We start from the raw sequence: 21,781 nt of genomic DNA on the forward strand, positions 1-21,781 counted from the left end.
CATGTTTATCATATTTGTCCCATTCACATACCTTCGTCATCAATTCACATCCCGTGAACCCTAAATTTCTCATATGTGACACTATTGAAACGGCAGCGAGCGCATCAAGAGCGTGGCATGTAGTCATGTTGTTACATGACACGCATGTCATGATTTTCATATTACGGTCTGTCGCTTTTGTTCGCCATGAATTCATGCCATACCATAGCAGTTTTCAAACGTGCCATGTGCACGAACACATAACATGAACCATTTTCATGTTATGACTAGTCAAATATGTCCTTCATACAGTCATGTTATTCCATAGCATGCTTGGTATCGATGCCAATATCAAAATGGCTAGGAGAGCTAGAAGTCGTAGGCGGCTAGATAGATAAATAGATAGATAGATAGATAGATTGATAGATAGATAGATAGATAGATAGATAGATAGATAGATAGATAGATAGATAGATAGAGAGATAGATAGATAGATAGATAGATAGATAGATAGATAGATAGATAGATAGATAGATAGATACGCTACAAGTTGCCAGGACATCTCATGATTGCAACAACGTCCTTCTTTCAGCTAGCCAATGCCCAATAGCACTTAATTCCTTTTAACTTCTTTCTTCACAAAACAGAACAGTACAAAAATATCTTACGTAGCCAAGCTTGACTACCAATTCATGGAACAAATAGACATTGAGCTAGACGGCATAGTTATAACCATAAACAATCTCAAGTTATCTTCGCCACGTGGTGTAGATGTAATCAACTCTAAGGTGCTAAAGAATACAGTAATGCCTCAAGCAAAATTCTACTTTATATATTCTGGCAGTCTCTAAAATCTAGCCTATTACCGTCTGATTGGAAGTTGGCAAAAGTTATACCAAATTTTAAAAGTGGAATTAAAACCTCAATTGAAAATTAAAGACCTATATTGCTTACATGCATTTGTTGTAAAATGCTAGAACACATCATCGATTTGCATATTTTCAGACATCTGGAATCTAATAACTTTTTTCAAAAATCAACACGTTTTCCGAGAGGAATTTTCGTGTAAGACTCAGCTGATTGAAATAACCACAGATCTTCATGCAAATATGGACAGTGACTATCAAACTGACTGCGTGTTTCTGGACTATTCGAAGGCTTTTGACCGGTTGCACACTGTCGCCTGATGTCGAAGCTATTCGCATTGAAGATATACTCCCGTACACTGTAATGGCTTAGCATTTTTCTCTCTAATCGGCAGCAGTTGACAACAGTCAACAATTTTTTTTCGGCTCTAATTGATGTTTCTTTAGGTGTACCACAAGGGAGCGTACTCGCACCATTACTTTTCCTAATATTCACAAATGATGTTACCCAACGTGTCCTTTCTTGCATCAGGGTATTCGTCGACGACTGCAATTTTTACCGTCTAATCAAAATTTTAATGTTCACCTTTCGTTTCAAAATGACCTCGATGTAAATATTTGTGGGTATAGTACTTGTCTCATGAATCTGAATGTCTCAAGATGCAAAGTAGCGCTGTTCGGAAGTAAATCTAGCAGATCCAAATTTTCTTACAGCATTATTCAGTTCATTATCTCGATTGCAACACAACATTGGTACTTGGGCATTAAACCTACGCCTACTCTATTGTGGTTTGACCACATTAAAGCAATCTCTGTAAACGCCTCCAGGTCACTCGGTTTCTTAAGACGTAATTTGAAAGCTGCACCTTCAAGCATTCGCAAATCATCATACTTCACTCTGGTTTGCCCTCAACTAGAATATGCCTGGTCGATCTGGTCTCCCCATCAAAAATACTTAACTGATACATTGAAAAAATTCAGAATAGGGCAAGCCGTATCATTCCGAATAACTGCAGTCCCCATTTCAGTATATCGTATATAAAACGAGAACTTTCACTTCCACCCTTGAACATCCGTCGTGACATTGCCTTGATTTCATTCTTTCATAAAATTACCCACTCCTCCCGAATCACCGTTACTGCTCTGCACACACCATATCTCACCTCACGTAGATTACACATTCATCTCAGCTATTTTCATATATACAGCTCTACAAACGCTTTCAACAAGTCGGCACTTCCACGTGCCATTATTTTCTGCAATAGTTTGCCTGATTACATTGCTGCCGAGACAAATTATGAAACATTCTGTCACATGTTATCGATCCACTTCACAAAATTCACCGAGGAGATGCTTTTCCGCAGCGCAAGGATGAATTTCGGGAACTTTTTCACCCTACACCATCATCAAAGCATATTTCTCGTATCCCTCTTCAGATGAGCTATTTCTGAGTGGCAGTTATCCCGCCTATTGCCTTTTTTTTTCTCGCGCAGTAAATTCACCCCGCTGTATTACCGCTATCAATTGTATTTTCTATCTTCATCGCGCATGTTATTAGTTTTTATTTTGTAAAAGATAAACTTGTTTCAAGATTGTTGAAGCTGTGACATCTAACCGCTCCCTTCTTGCGCTCATTAAACGCACACTTTCGCTCAGTGCTTGCATGCGGGCATCATCTTTGCATGCGTGAACGTATCTATAACGCTTTCTGTTTATTATATTGCAATTGTATCCTTCCTTGTGTGTTTTTGCCAATTCCATATGTATATGCACATGTATCTAGTGGGTCGCCCCTCTTACTTAATGCCCCAACCCCTGGGTTCTGTAAGGTACCTCTAAATAAATATATCAATCAATAAATAAATAAACAAACAAATTAGCGAACTTCGGCGACTTTGAGCATATCTATCTATCTATCTAGCCGTCTACGACTTTTAGCACTCCTGGCCGTTTCGAGAATGGTATCAATACCAAACTTGGTATGGCACAACATGATTGTATGGGCAACATCTTTGACTAGTCATAACATCAAATTCGTGATATATATTCCATGGATGTCAAGATTAACATTTCATGGTTCTGCAGCTCTTGCGGCGGTATCGTAGACATGACATGTCGCAAAACTGGCATGGTATGACATGATTGCATGGCAAACACAAGCAACAGACGCCAACATGAAAATCATGAAATGCGCGTCATGTAACAACATGACTTCATGCCACGCCCATGATGCGCTCGCGGCGGCTTCGGTAGCGTCACATGTAACAAACTTGGTATTACAAAACGCTAATGAATGACGAACGTATGTGACTGGTGCAAACATCCCTACTGAAACGTTCCGCATATACGAATCCGTACATACGCAATTATTGGACTACGGAAAGCCGCATCATGCGGAAAGATACGAACATGCGCAGCCTACGGAAAGCGCCATATCATGCGAAAAGATGCGGACATCCGCAGCTTACGGAAAGCACCACATCGTGCAGAAAGTTGCGGACATCCGCAGCTTACGGAAAGTGCCATATCATGCTAAATTACCCGATAAGCAGCTTACGGAAATTAGCATAATGCAGAAACTATGCAGCTATCTGCTTCATCTTGCAAAGATCAAATGGACATCCTAGATCTCGAGTAAAAGCAATTGGCCATTCACGTTGTTTGCAAAAGCAAGTACTGTGTATAAATATATATGAATATTTCATTCTTAATCTGTTGCATGAAGGTGAAATATGTTTGCTATCTGAAACAGCCTTGATGAGTAAACAAAGGCTTGAAAGAAACAAATGTGTTAAGAAGCTACCTAATGAGGAATTGAATTATCGGCATCTTTCTAATTGTCGTGATGCGGAAGCAAAATTACCTTTCAAATAAAATACATTACAAAACTACTAAATTAACATGCTAGCGATCACAAATGGTGGTTACATTGCAACACATTAATGCAGTGTTCTATGCAAGACCTAAAGAACTTATAAAGTTATTATTATCAATAGAGAAGCATTATTATACACACCAGCCCTGCTACAATCAATATATTTTTTTATTTGTCTGTATGCTCCAGCTGTGAATGGTGACATTGCAGTGTTGATGGTACACAAATGAGGTGACTACACCGTAATTTCACGTGCTCCACCTAAGCCACAGGATGGTGGCACAAAACACAATGTAACAGCAATTTTAGAACGAAATGTTTAAACATAAATAATAATCATAGCACTGTGAAAGTGTGGCGCTGTGTTTGTATCATGAACGCCTTGTGGAGATCGGCGAAATGCTGCTTGAGGCTCCGGCACCACTGTAAATTTGGAAGGTCACTGCCATAGAACTTATGTGTCCTTCATAGGCACCTGGAAATGAAAATAATTGGCACAAATAATGTCAGAGACACATGTTAGCACATTAGTTCACATGCACAAGAAATATAACACACAGAATGAAACTGAAAATGTAAGGCACACAATCCTTCAAGTTATGCATATGTGAATAATAAAAGGAATGAGTGTATAAATTAGTTCTGCCACATCAAAGAAAACAGCATGCTTACCACAGTGAAAATAACTAGGTTGTCACGCTTTTCAATGGTAGAGATAATCGATTAATATGTCCTTATGAAATTATGATTTAAATGCTTCCTGCACAGTAAAACTTTAGAAACTGCAAGTGAAAGCTCTCAATGTACATTTAATAGTGTGTGCATGTATATCTGCTGCCTTTATACTATACAGTTTGTGCACAAAATTGGCATCTTGAACAATTTTGAGAGTTAAACCTATGTAACTTATGAAGGTTAAAATCACCATGAAAGCAAGCAGGACAAGGCAGGTGCCATTAAAAATCTGTGCAAGCCAGATAACTATAACCGAACTGCACACATATAGGGGAGCAAGAGTACCAGAAATTTGGCTGCTGACCCACAGGTCGCGGTATCAAATCCCGGCTCCATTTCCGATGGAGGCAGAAATGCTGTAGGCACGTGTGCTGATTTGGGTGTACGTTAAAGAACCCCAAGTGGTCGAAGTTTCCAGTGCCCTCCACTACGGCGTCTCTCATAATCATATCGTGGTTTTCGGATGTGAAACCCCACATATAAATCAAGAATAACAGAAATAAACTGCCAACAGAAAAGTTGTGTGCATGTACTATCTGTAAGTGCTTACACCTTACTACATACAGCATGCTCATTCCATTTTAAATACCAATATTGAAAATAACTGCTCTATTAGGAATATAAAAGGTAAGGTAGAACTGAACGACCCTACAAAAAGTGACCCTATTATGACATCACGTTTTCTTATAACAAAATTGACTAAGACTCTGAAATATCATTATGCAAGAAAACATCTTCAAAAGAACAATCAAGTTTGAAGTCATATATTTTTAATATGGCTACCATGACTATAACCAGGAAATCGACCTCAACATGGCTAATGTTAGTTTTTAAGGCCTCTGTTCACTAGACAATGAACTATACCACAAAAAGCACAGCGTTCAGGCAAAGCACCACACAAAAAAAGAAAGCAGTCCGTTTTGTTATTATCTACAATGCCTTTAAAATGGTATTTTTACCTCTACTTCCCGCTTTTTAGCAAAGTAACTGGTGTGAAACAAGTTAGCTGAAAATGCACTGTGCCTCCAAAACCTGTTGGTTGAATTTGAATTTTTAAAACATGGTGAAGCTTGCACTAAATTAGGCTCCACAAGCCTTGGAACAGCGAGACTGCATGACTCTTAGGACTACTTTGGTTACTTGTGTTTTGTTTCTGGGCCTAAGCATAAAGACAAGGGCTTAACTGAATTGCTGCTAAAAAACAAATGCTTTCGAAATTGCCCGAGCGTCAAAGGATGCTCAGACATTTGTTGTTTTTCGCACTGGGCTATTCTACACCAAACATACAAACCATACTGCCTGGCGACCATCACAGATGTATAGTTTAAAAAATGATGGTAATTTACTCTCCTGAAAATAGCTATTTGCAGAAATGTTTTGAAGAGAAAAAAGTAGTGGTCACGTGGGTACCATCAGAATTTCGCAGAATGTCGTGCGGGTGTTATTTGTGAGAAAAATTTCGAAGTACCGCTTTTTCTTGCCATATCAAATTTGATCTACATATTAAGTAAAGGTGCTTCTTAAAGTATTTGAAGTCGAGTAACATTAGTGCAATTTTTCCGCTACATAGGCTTTGAAGAATTCAGCCAAACTGTTTATCGTTTGCATTTCTTGTATGGCAATACTGCACTTTGTATGAATATTTGAGCCACAAATACTCACTGCACAGAAGTTATATTTCACGAAAAAAAATAATGTTAGGTCCAGATTACAAATATCACTATATAATCGTTTTTGTCCACATTGAGATGCAACTTGAGCTGTGTGTTTGTCTAATTGAAAATTACTTTTATGTGTAAGTTGAAAGCAAATAAACAGTTCTGGTTACATGGCAAGTGTTATCATTACAATTTTTGTTTAAATAAGGAAAATGATTTTTGAAGTCTTCTATTGAGGGCCATGGAGAACTTCGGAACGGAAGCTGTCGTATATCAAATGCAGAAAACAGCCTTCATAAGAAAACTTCAAAAATTCATTTCTACTTTAAGACAAAGTGTAATCATATAACTTGCCATATAAAAAGAACTGCTTCCTTGCTTTTGATGTGGCAAAAAAATTGCACTAATATTACTGAGCTTCATGCACTACACACAATCACCTTTACTTAATACCTAGACCGAATTTGGTGTAAAAAGGCAGTATTTTTGAAACACTTTTTACTTTTTACAAACAACACCCAGACGACATCCTGGGAAGTCCAGAAGGCACCAACGTGGCCTAATATTTTGTTCTCTGCGATATATTTTAGCATTTTGCTGTTTTTAATACAGTAATCGAGCACAATATTTTTTTTTCAAAACACATTTAGTACGGTTGGCAAAATGGCTGGGATGTTTGATGTGTAATTGCTTCACTGCCAGCATTTATTCTTCCGAAGCTCAAGCTATCACTTCTCTGTTACTGCCTCCCTCACATACAATGCCTGCATAGGAAAGAAAAAGAAAGGCAGGTCCGACAAAGTTCGCAAGGCAAGATATTTTCATGTTGGATAAATTCATTACCATAAACAGCAGCAAAACAACATTCATTTTGAGTAGTCCAAGACACAAGCTATATACCAGCATACTAAGAGCCAAGCACAAACTTTTCATTTGAACATGTGTGGTGATAGACAGGAAGCACTTATTGCAAGACTGATCAGTCTGTAATTAACTGAATGAAGTACAATGCACTGTTCAATGCAACACCACATAGGCATGTTTGCTATAGCAAAGCCATGTGTCATTAATTCATGCACTAGATGGGACAATGCAAATGTAACAAAAAAGGTGAAAAAAGAAAACAAGAGAAAAAAAAAGAAGAAAAGGGGGGATGCAAAGTAGGAGCAGTGTAGCACTACTTTTACTTTGCATCCCCCTTTTCTTTCTTCTTTTTTCTTCTTTTCTATCATTTATCTTTTTTTGCTTCCCTTTGGAGGAGAGAACACTTTGTATCAGCGCAACCTAACTTGAAAAGAAGCAAGGGCTGCACTCTTCTGCGTTATAGGTTTTTTTTTTCTCAGACAAACATTTCCAACAGGCACACACGCCTACAGCAAAAGATGATGTCATTACTGACCTTATTTAAACTAACACGCCAAGGATGACAAGGTAACTTCTAAAAATTAGGTCCTCCTATCGCAACATCGGCCAGCCTGTCTGAGGCACTTCCACTGTTCACCCTGATTACTAGATGTTTCCATCTGTCGACTCACATCTTCATTTTGGATAACACTAAGACGAGCTTACATTGATGAATACCCACGAAAGTTTAGTGATGTATCATGTATGAGATTAAGCAACTCTGTTAAAAAATTATTGATAGCTTGCTTCCAGGCTTTTTATACTGTAGCCTAAAACTTCGTAATATCTTCTATGCACATGAACCAGATTGACAACGTAATGCACAACATGCTTAAGAATACTGCGAGGAACATGATAACGACAAAACGACCGGCCACCCAAATTTTTCGCTGTACATGTTTATAAAATGTTCATGTACACCCAAACGAGGTGCTTATGATACAAGCCGAAAAAACCTACAAGTAGGGCCTTGGAGCCTTCTGGAAGTAGACGTGTTGCATTTTTTCTGTGGAGGACTTTACACCCATAAGTAAGGAACAAAACTCCTATATAATGAAGAATGTTGGCAGCTATCAGTTATAGAAAAACCTAATGCAGCTAATCTTCCCCGACACATCTGTACATTTAGAGAGGTTACGTAGCTTCTGTGATTGTGGCAGTAACTCCAACAGGACCAGTGCGAAAATTGGCACTACTTGGCTAGACAAATGTCCAAACATGCCTGCCCGACTCCCTCTAGCCATCCCGGCTGAATCTGACACATGATTTCTTAACTGCTGGCTGGACAAAAACAAAACCACTGAAGCACTCACAATACACAGCATGAAGTTCCTCTAGAGTGGTCAACTTCGTCTTCTGCGATGAAAGAGCAGCACAGTGTACTGATAAGGCACTCCTTGCAATGGCTTTCAATGCCACACAGTGACCATGATGTTCCTGTCGAAGAGAGCTTCGGGAGCTTGGAGGGTGCTTGCTCTTTTCTGGGGGCTGCTGGTGCTCCTCGTTTTCTGCTCAAAGTCAACCTGCACAAAGTTGTAGACGAGGCTTTAAGAGTTGTATATAATGATATGCAAATTTTCGCTGAACACACATTTCCTCGTGGCACACTGAGCAATTTCTTATAAAACTTAAGGCCTCGCATATGCAAACATTTACAATCGATCCGAAGATGCACTCGACTCTAAAGGAGCAAGTTTGTTATGTAGTGTATATAAAGAAAGGTCATTCAGCACAACCACAACTACAGTTGCACACGAAAACGACATTTTACACGATCCTGTTTATTTACATGGTCCATTTTACACGGTCCTATTTTACACGATCTGGTCTGCATGAACTCTTGAACTGGGCACCATATAGATTGAAAGACACACACAGAGTTTGAGACAAACCTAGTTTCCCATGGAGCATCTTCTTGCACTATAACAACACATCTCAATTTAGTTAGTTGGTCAGAACGAGGAGAAAACAGCTCGCACTTGAAAAGCACGGGCAGAAGGAATGACGCCTGCACCCTGTGCTCCCTGTACATTCTCGTTGAGGGTGCAGTTTTCACCTTATCCTTATGCAATTTCGCATTTATAACATTGTTCGCTGCATAATCTTTGTGGCATTAAAGTGTGTGATACCGTCATGTGTATCCCATGTAATTTATAAAAATAGAATACAAGATAGCTTGATTCAAACATAACAAAGTGCATCCAGTGCCATGTCCTGTAGCCATTCTTTAGGCAAGTGGCAGAATGATTTATTCTTCAAAACATATCTTACTTGTAACCACTACAACAGCTAACTCGTGCACTGGCACATTCTGTTTGCCTCTTCAGATTATAAGGTACCTTTTTTACACCAGAAAGTCTTCAAGAAGAATAGAAGTGTTGTAATTGTGAAGAAAGAAAAGTAGAAGGAAAAAAGATAACCTGCCCTGTACAGGGACCGAGCCTGCGAACTTCTAATAACATGTCCGATGCTCTATCAACTGAGCTACCATGGCGGCTATCCCTCTTCCATTTTGTACGGTATATATGTGCATTTATACATGGAAGAGTCAGTCAGCGCTGCTTGTTACCATTATGGCAAGTGTGGCACACCTTTTTTTTGCCTACTGGCAATAACATTACGATTGCAATTACGTTACGATTACTTCCAATATCCCTATACTTCTTTGGCAGCATTATGCATCTGTCAGTTCTCAGAAAATCTGCTAGTCACAGGAGGTGGCAATGGTTCACCCTCCCACCTAAATGCATGTACTTGAACACATGCACAACTGATCAAAAAAAAAAAAAAAACAAGTCACACACCGCTAAGATTACTGAGATTCACTGTTTCAGATTCATGAGTAAAGGAAAGAACTATAAATTTAAGGCTTTGTTGTCTTTGTTGAACACATTATAATGAGAACTAGTAGAAAATGATGCCAAACAAATTCTAGGGGATGTTATCAAAAGTAACTGTAACAAAATTATGAAAAGAAAAGTGAACAAAAATGTAACTTGGCAACGTTTCTTGACAATTGAATTGACATTACTTTTTATAACATCCCTATATTTTACTGGGTAATGTTGTCGAGTAATTCTCATTATTAGAGTTGTGAGTAGGCTGACAAAAAAAGCATATGGCATTGATACTTCTTTTGAACACCTAATAGTTTGAGGACCTTAAAAGAGCGGAAGCTATTTTGAGTAGACCAGAATATTTAGTTGGAGCGAAAAAAAAAACGTACACACATTTTTACCAGGCTTTTTAACACATTTTGAGACATAAAAGTATGCTGCCAGTAATGTTAAGTACCATTACTTTTGTCACACTATGCACTGTAGCAGGTGTAGTTAGAGTGGTGATAGTGAAGGATTAATCAAGCACGCCACCAACTGTGTTCACATCAATGGTCGCGTATTTTAAAAATAAACCTGCTGTATAATAAAAAAAAGTTTAGAGCATTTATGTTTTTATCCAAATCAAGTTAAACCGACTGGGTAAGCAAACCATTTGCATAAAATCAAAAGGCATAAAGTGATTCATGTATTATAACTATGTGAACAAATTTTAGCAACGCAGGGCAAAGTTACAACAGTTCTATTAAAAACCCCTCTCATTATAACATGCATGAAAAGCACCACACCAGAATATTTTACAGTGCATGTAATATCGAGACTACTAGACTGTCTATTGGCCTTTTAGAAGAAGGGTATCTCCTTCACGTTCAAGGGGCAACCACTTAGCCTTTTCCTGAGCTTTTCTGTGAATATTTCCTGAATTTCAGATATCATTAGGATTGATTTAGAGTGAACAGATTTTGCTTACGCATTGAAACCTAGTTCTGTATGTAACTGCAATTATGGGTGCCAAACCACCTCCAATTAATTTTTAACATTTAACTTATTTTTTAACTGCAGCAGCACAACTAGCTGTGGGTGCCCAAAAAGTAGCTAGAAACAATACCTTTACCTCTTTGAGCCTTTCGGAAGTGTTCAGCTTCTCAGTGCTCACCTTACAACATTTTTATTAAATACGTGTTTGTGTGCCCACTACTCTTGCTCCTTGTACAGTGAGGAGGAGCACATGGCAAGAAGAGACAAGAAGCATTGCGAAAAAAAAGCGAAATAAGCGAGGACCTCTTTTGTATCGTACAATGTGTGTAACATTACTATTGCGACAACATATAGACAAATTATCACGGCTATGCATCCATTGTAGAGTCATACACAGCTGCAACAACACGACTAAATTTCAACCTTGTGTTGGTTTAGTATCCCTTTATAGTGGCAAGCTAATGATATCTGCATTTGTTTGGCACACATTGAGATGCAGCGAAATGTGATATGGTAATCTCATTTAGAATGCACGTCATGTGGCTTCATTGTATATGTGGCCACAAGTAACTCTGGTTGCAAAGCAATATGGCAGAGCCTAAACAGACGTCACCGACCACTCCAATCTGAACTTGCCTTTGCTACTTGCCCATTATCATCCCAGCAAAAAATGAATAATTGAATCTGCTACAGGTATGTGCTAGCTTATGCTAAGGACCAAGTATGAAGGGTGTGTTGTCATTATTGAGATCAGTTATTTGTTCAAGAACACTTGCTGTCAAACACAAATACATTGCTGTCGAAGCATCAAGACTCAAATATAAAGCAAAAAGAAGTGTCTCTTTAAAAATTACAGGCCACAAGGTGCAAGATAAATATTTGATATACTTGGGATGTAAGGCACGCACAAGAGTTGCTGCCATATTATACTTTTTCTTGTGTTGAAACCTGCTTGCTTTACTCACCCAACACATCTGTAAAGATGCCATGAAAACACCAAGGAGCTGATGCAGCAAGGTTGAACACATGTCCAGGGATTCCACCATTCCTAAGCAGCCCTACAGCCTCCACAGTCCTGCAACCATTTGTAAGAAAAATATAGTTCTACCCAAAGTTTTTGGTTTACAGACACACATGCAAGACGCATAACCACTCTATAGGAAGTTTGCATGATAATGCGCTGGGTAGCAAAACGGATGCCAATATCAAGTATCCCGGCCTGCCGCTTCTTTCTTTCCGTTCTTAATTAATCAATCCATGGTTAATAAATGTTACCCCAATGTGAAGTGTACTGGCAGTCCGGTGAAGAATTGCAATGTATTTCAAACACAGTCCAATTCATGGCAAGTAAGCATCCAATAGCGTTTTGTCAGCTGTTCAAGAAAAGAGCATGAAGTTTAGCTAAAACCCAAGTTTTTTATAAACACCATTCAAATTGATATAAAAGTTGTGAGCATTATGTGAAGGAACACGGATTAATCTTTAATCAATGATTTCTTATAATGTACTGATATGAATGCAACTAACTGAATTAGAAACGATAATTTTTGCTTGAGAATTTAGAGTTATGAACACTATCGCACTTGCCAGCTGCATCTTGTCCAAAACAGCAGCAAGATAGGCTAGTTTCTGTAGGTGAGCAGTAATGAGCAGTGCAAAGTAACAACAAGAAACACCAGTAACAACAGTATGGAGCAAGCACAGACTGCCAACTGTATAACTTACTGCACAAAAGTTCGCCTGAATATCAGTCAGACAACTAGTGCAAATGAAGGTCCAGTTGGGAATGAACAAGTTACGAAATCAACAATGCCTGCTTTCACTAACAGGACCCTCATTATCATAAAGTATGCAGCGATAGGCCCCTACCGAGGTACGTCACAGCATGATGTCACTGGCACATGTAAAAGGTGTGGCTGGAAAAACACTCCCGCTGGTGGCTCAGCCCGGTACAGTCGTGCGGTGTTTGGGGCAAGCTTTAATTTTTCAAAGCTTACACTTCACGTTACAATGTCGACATTAGCTGTAGTATGTGTCAGCAAACATCTAGCTGTGTGGTAAAATATTTGCCACGCTGTCTGTTTATCTTGAAGAAGTGAACACACGTGGTGGCCTGTGCGAGGAACAGTGGCATAGTCTTCAAAAATGTGCACTGTTGATTGCGGCATGTAGTGTGCATTGAAAGGTATTGAGAATATTGGTTCAACTGAGAATATTGTGTGTGGTGTGTGCAGTGTCAATAACAATGTGTCTTGTTTGCGAAGACGTTAGCACTCATGGCAGGGACCGGTCGATGAAAAAACTTGATTCGATATTTTAGTCAAGGTAAATATGCACTTGACGCGACCATCTGCGAGTGGGTACATCTCAGTGTTTGCGCTATGTGCAGAAAAAAATTGCATGGTCACCGGGCTGGAAGATACCATTTGCTGAAGCTGCATGTATGAATTGCCCCGACGAGTACGCAAGCCCAATAAAGGTATAACTCGTTTTATCGAAGGCCTCATATGTCTTCATGTAATAAGCAGAGATTCTTGTTTCACATATACTCAGTACCTTTACCGCTCGATATTCATGAAGTGACAATGCAAACAAGTTTGTGTGTTAGGTCCTAAGGGAGCAATTTAAATATGCAAATAAGTTGTAGGTGTCAGATGCAGCGATGTAACTGCGCAAAAGATTATGTATATATTAGGCTACAGGTTTAGAATCGCATACATCTCAGTGGTCTATCAGGAATGTCACAAACAACTTCCTTGCCAACCAGCCCTTGCACAGAGGGAGGGAATGGCTGGCACGGCGCTCGAAGTGACGTCACACTATTTGCAAACATAGAGAGGTTTCTTACTTAGGCAACATTTTGCACAATATATTTTTTAGATGCAAGACTGTACTCGTCCACAATAATCATACTGATGTCTTTTGTTGTTACTTTGTGCTGTGAATTACTAGGCATTTAGTCACCATGATCTTTAAAAGCTAATTTCAGTGTTCTCTCTCATATTGCTGACAACTGTGTTGTTGCATAAATTGGGCAAGAAAGCAACACAGAAAGGCTGTCACAATAAATACACCAACATGGGTATTCTCCTGCAAACAAAAGTCGGCACTCCTCCTGTCATTACCCGTCTTCCTTCTCTCTTTGCCTTGTTTGTGCTGAAACAGCCAAACACCTGATGAGTTAGATGAGAAATATTAACGCATCAAAACTATAAGTGCTTGCATCAGCAACTACACAACAGCATGATAACCGCACCCCTGCCACACAGCAGCGAAACATATTTTGAACATGCTGGCAGTGTATTATTTTATAAAAAGCAACTCTGGCAGATTACAAAATCTCACATTGTGCATGCAAGTTTTCTTCAAAGTCAGGCGTACAATGTAGGTGCTGGCCGGTACATTATTAGTTACAAGCAAAAGCGTCTTGCAGGTACATATGCAGATTGCACGAACACCTCTCTCTCTACACTAGGCACACACATTATATCTTTTAACAAGCACACGCCCCTGTTTAGGGGCATAATAACGCTCTACCGTGAACGTATGCTAATCAACCCACTTAGGCGGTTGGCTAGGTGAATCGAGCCAAGTTACGAGTTGTATCGCCCGCGAACGTAAACAAAATGCTGCTTTCCATCAAATGGCACTGCAGGCTTCGTTTAATCAACAACGTAGCAAGCGCCGTGTGCGTCTTCCTCACTACACTGCACATATGAAAAAATGGATCACCATACACATGCATGTTGCCGCAGTTGTCTCGAATTAGCTCCAGTAAGGCCGCGCCGATGCGCCATGGCTCTGCTAGCGTTAGCCTTGTCAAAGCGAATCGGCAACCGCACTCGCAAAGGCGCGTAAGGCTGCCGTTTCACGACGCCTCGTTCGAGTGCAGCAACACACACTTGCACTGAGTGGCATACTTGGTCTACATAAAAAAGTTTCCACCTTACTTTTAGTTTCTTTCACACTGTCCTGAGGGAAGCAACCACAGGCGTCAGCCGTCACCTCGGAGTCCTTCGAGCGCCCGTCCAACCCGCCGATTGCTTGGACGACTCGCACTTAATCCGCACTCGAACAACAGCGGGAATAGGGCGCAATCTTAGCACATCACACGAACGAGGAACGGCGCTTCCTTGCGTAAATTTAACATTTCGTGCTCTCGTGTGTAGCAGCGCGAACACAGGAGAGAGCTACCCACGGAGACAAAGACAAACAACATGTGGCTTTAGCTGTGAATGGATTTGGCTTGGATATCTGTGTGAGGGAAAAAAAAACATCTGTCGCTGCTATAAACTAAAAAAATGTATGTTATCTGGCAAAATAACTTTAAAAGTGATAAACGGTTATTCAAAAAACAAGTTACAACTTATGAATATTTTCGCAGGTTTTTGTTTTGTTTTTGTTCTAGCAGACGACAGCCTCCTACTGCTTCTACGACAGACGTAGTGCGGTTTCACGTTCGGTGCGTGTCGCCGACGCAAAGCTCTACAGTAGTGATATCAGAGTTATCAATTCTCAATGAATAATAGGATGGCTACAAAGCAGTAACATTTTGATATAGTGCAGTACGCAATCTTTCAAGGTATGACATTTCTTTGCTCTGAAGCAAATCGAAGCAAGCGGGCCGGCGCAATCAGCTGATGTCGCCACTACGCGATGCATGGTCGTGCGCAATAACGTCGCGCCCCGCGCTCGATTTGTCATCAAGCGATAGAGCTACTAAGTGGAATACAGCTAGATGCAGGGATTAATGGCGTATGACTCTAATTCCCTGTGGTGGCCGACTCAATCGCAAGAGAGCCCCGGGAAACAACCTTCAACTGCTCAAGCTTGTGTGTGGATGTAAAAATACTTGTTTTCATCCGCGGCGGGGCAGCAATCTATAGTTGAAAGACATGCGAAAAGCATGTGACGTATATACAATCACAAAACGTATGCACACAACAATAGATACGATCGCATATCGTACATAAATATGCCAACACATAGCGTGTGAAAAGCCAATTTATATGCATAACTTAAACACCACTTCACTGTTCTGCGCGAATAGCTCAGCTAGTTAACGCACTCGGTTCACGTGCACGAGCACAACTGAGTGGCGCAGGTTCGAGTCCCGCCAAAATTAAATTTTTTTTGTTTTTTTTTTCAACGTTTTTATTGTACTGCTATTTTTTCTAATGCCTTAGGTTATAAAACAAAATAAAAGCAATATTGCGTTCAAGTACGTATGTGGGACTGTGTTTTTTGCGCAACAGTTATTAGTATTTTTATTTTCAGTATTAATTTTTTTATTTATTTCATAATATAACAAAATTAAGGACTAAGGGGAACATTGGGTCTGCTTTATTGTGAAGGGACTCGAGAACTGAGAAAACTCAAACCAAAAAGTTTATTTGAGAAAAAACTGAGCATTTCACAGCCGGACCAGTTTCCTCAAGGGTAGGCCCTAGGTATGCGCGAGACTTGCCATATGACTCATCTCAAGCTGTGGCAGTTGAGGGAAGGCAATATCACCAAGGAGCAGTTCCAAAATATATTTTGGTTGATGTTTTTTGATTCCTCCAAAATAAGGGCTGCACAATTGTGATCGAGCCAAACCAAGAATTGCGGGCACGAAGTCATGAGACAGAAAATGAATAATGTTGATTGTTTGAAAAATTGCCCTTAATAAAAGGAAGAGTTATGGAGTGCTACGTAGCTTAACCCGCAGTAGGAATTTTATATATACATATAAATAGTTTAAAATGGACAATGTTGCACACACAGACATTGGTTAAATTTCTTTGCAGCACAGTTGAAGCATCTATGTAGAACTGAAGCATCAAGAGAAGCTCATGCGTCCTCACTTTATTGCGCTTTACATAGCTTGTATGCGTCCATGCAGCCATGATATGATATATTTTAAAGCATTTGTTTAACCTATAATCTTTTTATTCATTAAAGCTGGCCCATAAGTTGTGTCTTATGTAGCACTACAATGGTAGCGGAATCTGCATGGTGGTCTGAAACAATGCTTTTGAAGATCGCAAAACGACCCAGCTCTATACACGACCATCCGTGCATCAATAATAAGCACCATTATGTGTCCGTACATATCAGTTGTGCTCTCATACTTAATTATTTTTCTGACAACTCCCTCTGCCCCTACCTCGTTTCTGTCGTGAAGCTGTGGCAAGTTGTGTAAAGCTGTATCTATATTGTAGGAGCACATATACTATCAATAAAAAATAATTTTTAGGCTACATGCAATTAGTTTTCATAGATTTTCATTTCTTTTGTCGGTGCTCAGAAGAGCTAAGCTCATGGTCGATATTTTAAAATGACATTTCTCTTTGCCAATGTTAATGAGAACAGTTTCATTAATATTGACAAGTTCATTCACATTGAATTTAGTTCTCATTATTATTGTTTCTACCAAAAAACGAGCCCTTGAAGTTATGCTTTGCTTGCTTGATTTGTTTTCGTGTGACAGCATGCAAGTAAAATGACAGTTATTGTCATTCCTTGTGAATGACACATTTTCCGTGTGACAGACTTTAGCACCTGGTCATCTGCAGAAGTTCTATTCATTCTGGAAAAGGGCGAACAGCGGTGACTAACAACACAGACTAGCCTGCGTTATTCTTTTGTACTATATATGTCACTGTGCATTCATTTATAACTTTATAGAGCTCGTATTTCCTGCTGAAAATGTGACAACAACTGTACAGTTTCCACATTTTTGCAACAATCCACATTCCTTTCATGCACTATTGCACATTTTCGTAAGCACCTTACAAAATTTGTATATTTCCGTAAGACCTTACATTCTGTATTTTCCTTATGAAAGCTTCTGTACACTCAATACACTTTCCTTATCCTCCCAAATCTTCCATAATGAACTCTCCGTATGCTCCATAAGTTTCCTTATCTTTCCACATTTTCCATAAAACTCACTCCATCCACGCCATAAAACTTCCTTATCCTTCCATATACTCCATAATAGCTTTCCATATATGCCATACATTTTCCTTATCTTTCTGTATACTCCATAAAAAGCTTTCCGTATACGCCATACAATTTCCGTATATTTCCATAAAACTCCATTAGTTTTCCGTATGTAGCATAAGGAAATGTTACGGAGTCCATATATTTCCGTAAGATTTCATACGGAACTTTTCAGTAGGGATGATAATCATGAGATGCGTGTCATGTAACAACATGAATACATGGCATGCTCATGATGCGCACGCGGCCATTTCGCTAGCGTCACATATACCAAATTCCGTATTAAAGTACGTGAATAGATGACGAAGGTATGTGACTGGTGCGAACATGATAATCATAACATGCGTGTCATGAAACAACATGAATACATGCCGCGCTCATGATTCACTGGCGGTCGTTTCGCTAGCTTCACTTATAAGAAAATGGGGATTACGGGACGTGAATGGATGACGAAGGTATGATACTGGTGCAACATGATATACATGCGATGCGTATCATGTAACGACATGATTATAAGCTACGCTCATGATGTGATCGCGGCCGTTTCGCTAGCGTCACATACACCACATTCTGTATTACAGTAGGCGAATGAATGACGAAGGGGTGTGACTGGTGCAAACATAATCATGCGTGTCATGTAACAACATGACTACATACCACGCTCATGATGTGCTGGTGGCCGTTTTGCAAGCTTCGCTTATACCATGGTACTATGTGACGCGAATGGATGGCGAAGTTACGTGATTGGTGCAAACATGATAATCACGAGGTGCACGTCATGTGAGAACATGACTACATGCCACAGTGAAGGCGCCAATACATTTCGACGTGACGTGGTGCACAGGTTCGCCAGCGTTCATTTTGTCGCGTCACGCCGGCGTTGCCGTGCAAGGCACCGGTCCTGCCATATACTCGCAGGCGCGTGCCGCGCTGCGTTGCTTTGACGCATGCGCCATTCAGCGCGTCCGGCGTCCCTTCTTCACGAAAAGAGAGAAACACAGTGTTGTCTGGGTAACGCACTGGCGCGAAATGCATCACGCCGCATTTCGGGCTGGTTGCATCGGGCCACACCGACGAACGCTACTCGCGCCAGGCGTCGTCAGACTCTAGAGTGCTCGAGTTATGCCAATGTAGCGTCGCTGTGCCCAGCGTGCGCGTGCGTCAATGGTACATTGGTACATTGGAGTATCATGCGCTCTTCATGATGCGCTCGCGGCCGTTTTACTAGCTCCACATATACAAAATTTCGCGTTACGTGACGTCAATGGTTGTCGTACTACGACTGGTGCAAACATGATAATCCTGCAAAGCGTTCATGCAACAACATGACAACACACCACGCTCATATCACGCTCGCGGCCGTTTCGCTAGCTCCACATATACTAAATTTGGTTTCTCGAGCCGTGAATAGATTACGAAGGTAAACGATACATCCAAACATAATCGTCATGACACTGAAGTCATGTCTGGCAACACTGACTTCCACCTCTTAACGTTGTGCTGATTTTAAAGTGACTTATCAGTATTTCTCATTCGTGCTTCGCATATCATCGATTCCAACAGTACGTGGGATCTGCCCATTTTATTATGCGTTATTATTGCTGTATCGTAATTTATTGCTGGTGCTTTCTGGTATTATTGTTGTACTTTCATATTCTGTTACAGCATCGGGACGATGCCTTTTTCAGAGGGCGAGGGGGCAATGCCACGTACCTTTCTCAAGCTTTGTTATCGCCCTGTAACACTACGTTCAGCGCAAACCACGCCCATAATGTTCGAGAAGCTTCAAGGCGGTAATAAATCGTTCTGTTAAGATTACGCCAACTTCGCGCACATTACTGACTTTTCTGGAACCTACATCGCCTGTAGTGATAACGCTAAAAGAATTGATGTCAAAGGTGTAAATGCCTACGCGCTTCGCCGTTTGTCAGTTGATTAACGGCCGACGCTCTGTTCCCCGCTATCAGTGCCAGTGTATTGCTGTAATCTAACTTTCCTTTTGCGTGGCCACAAGTTCGGCCCGAATAAACAGTTTCACCTTCGACTTGAAGTCTGCTGCTTTCGTCAACGTCACGACATCGTGACAATATAATAATATATAAAAGTACCGCCATCCAGTGGAAACTCCCAGGACTAAATGAGATTGATTGATTGATATGTGGGGTTTAACGTCCCAAAACCACTATATGATTATGAGAGACGCCGTAGTGGAGGGCTCCGGAAATTTAGACCACCTGGGGTTCTTTAACGTGCACCCAAATCTGAGCACACGGGCCTACAACATTTCCGCCTCCATCGGAAATGCAGCCGCCGCAGCCGGGATTCGAACCCGCGCCCTGCGGGTCAGCAGCCGAGTACCTTAGCCACTAGACCACCGCGGCGGGGCCGGACTAAATGAGAGATGGCTAACTACTACTACGATGACTACTACTACACACATCGCGGGCAGACGACTCACTGCTTGCAGGCTTCATATAAAAATAAATATGAATCGGATTTTAAATGTAGCTAATCTAGACTGCTCGCTTTGAAACAATTGTGTCATATATTGATGTCAATAAATTACTAGTGTGTGCTGCCAAATTGTGGTCATTATTTTCAATGATTCTGGTTGCCTAAAAACGTAGAACTCCTCATTTAGGCATCGCAGGCTTAGTAATGAAAGAAACGTGAAAATACTAATACATACAAAGGACCCACCTCTAACCACACCCTGCTAGTAAAGCAAGCAAGACCAGAAACGTGGAGGCTATTGACCCTGAATCAGCAATATTCTATGAATACTTGATGAAACTGATTTCCAAATTTGTGTAATCCCATCAATGTCAATATCTTGAAAACTCACCGACTATATTCATTATTCTCAGGAAACATTTGGTGTCAAATTGTGAATTTCAACAACACGTGCGTGAATGAAGCATGCATACTGTGACGCATAGCATTGTCACGAGTTCTTAGTGATAACTAATATATTCATTCTGCCCATACCACAGATCCTGTGGACATCTGCAGGGTATGCGTGGAGAAATTACTTTATCTGATACACCGTTCATTAGGCTTGTCATTATTCAGAAAATGTCATTGTATGTGGTACTCTAAGCTATTCGTAATGTTTATACACGTAAAAGTGTTTAGCAAAGTTTCAAAATAAGAGTTTGGGTGAAGCACATGGAAAATTTATTAAACGAAATCAAAATAACAAAATCCAGAAATAGCGGAAACCAACAAAGTAAAATCTATTGTGCTCTAAGGCATGGACTCTTCACTGGACTTGTGCTCGCATAGTAACTTACACCAATTCAGCCACGTTAAGCCTTCAAATATTCGTTCGAAATTACAGTTCGACGCAAACAAATAGCGTAAATTGCGCGGACGCCAGCCGCATCAGGCAACCTACTTTACTGGTGTATACCGTAAGTTCGAATTTTACTAAACCAGCTGCATGAAATGTAAGTGCAACCTTTGCGAGCCCTACCTAAGACAGCGCAACAAGCTGCACATGTGCACGAACACGCATCAACAGGTGTATAACGGTAGTTTATAAAGGTGCGTGCTGGCGCAGGTGCATACACCGCCATACATTCGGTCACCCACAAGGAAAGATAGATATGTGAAATTTAACGTCCAAAAACCACCTTATGATTATGAGAGACGCCGTAGTGGAGGGCTCCGGAAATTGTGACCACCTGGGGTTCTCTAACGTGCACTCAAATCTGAGCACACAGGGCTACAACATTTCCGCCTACCTACAAGGAAAAACTTCTCTGATAGTAGTCATAACGTATACGATAATGTAGCTGTTTCAAATGTAACGTACAGCAGATTAAACTGCCTTAGACTGACTGACTGACTGACTGACTGACTGACTGACTGACTGACTGACTGACTGACTGACTGACTGACTGACTGACTGACTGACTGACTGACTGACTGACTGACTGACTGACTGACTGACTAAAGTGA

The 21,781-nt window shown here is 40.4% G+C and overlaps 1 long non-coding RNA gene across 1 annotated transcript; it reads right to left on the reverse strand.

Moving 5' to 3' along the window:
- Positions 1–3,864: 3,864 nt before the first annotated feature.
- LOC142767711 (uncharacterized) lies at positions 3,865–15,476 on the reverse strand. The gene is made up of 3 exons (XR_012885125.1): positions 14,782–15,476; positions 8,330–11,906; positions 3,865–4,195 (listed from the first exon to the last, which is right to left on the reverse strand). It is a non-coding gene; the product is annotated as an uncharacterized LOC142767711 (long non-coding RNA).
- Between the last annotated feature and the right edge of the window lie 6,305 nt (positions 15,477–21,781).

Source organism: Rhipicephalus microplus, chromosome 7, assembly GCF_043290135.1.
Source record: "Rhipicephalus microplus isolate Deutch F79 chromosome 7, USDA_Rmic, whole genome shotgun sequence".
Lineage (NCBI taxonomy): Eukaryota > Metazoa > Arthropoda > Arachnida > Ixodida > Ixodidae > Rhipicephalus > Rhipicephalus microplus.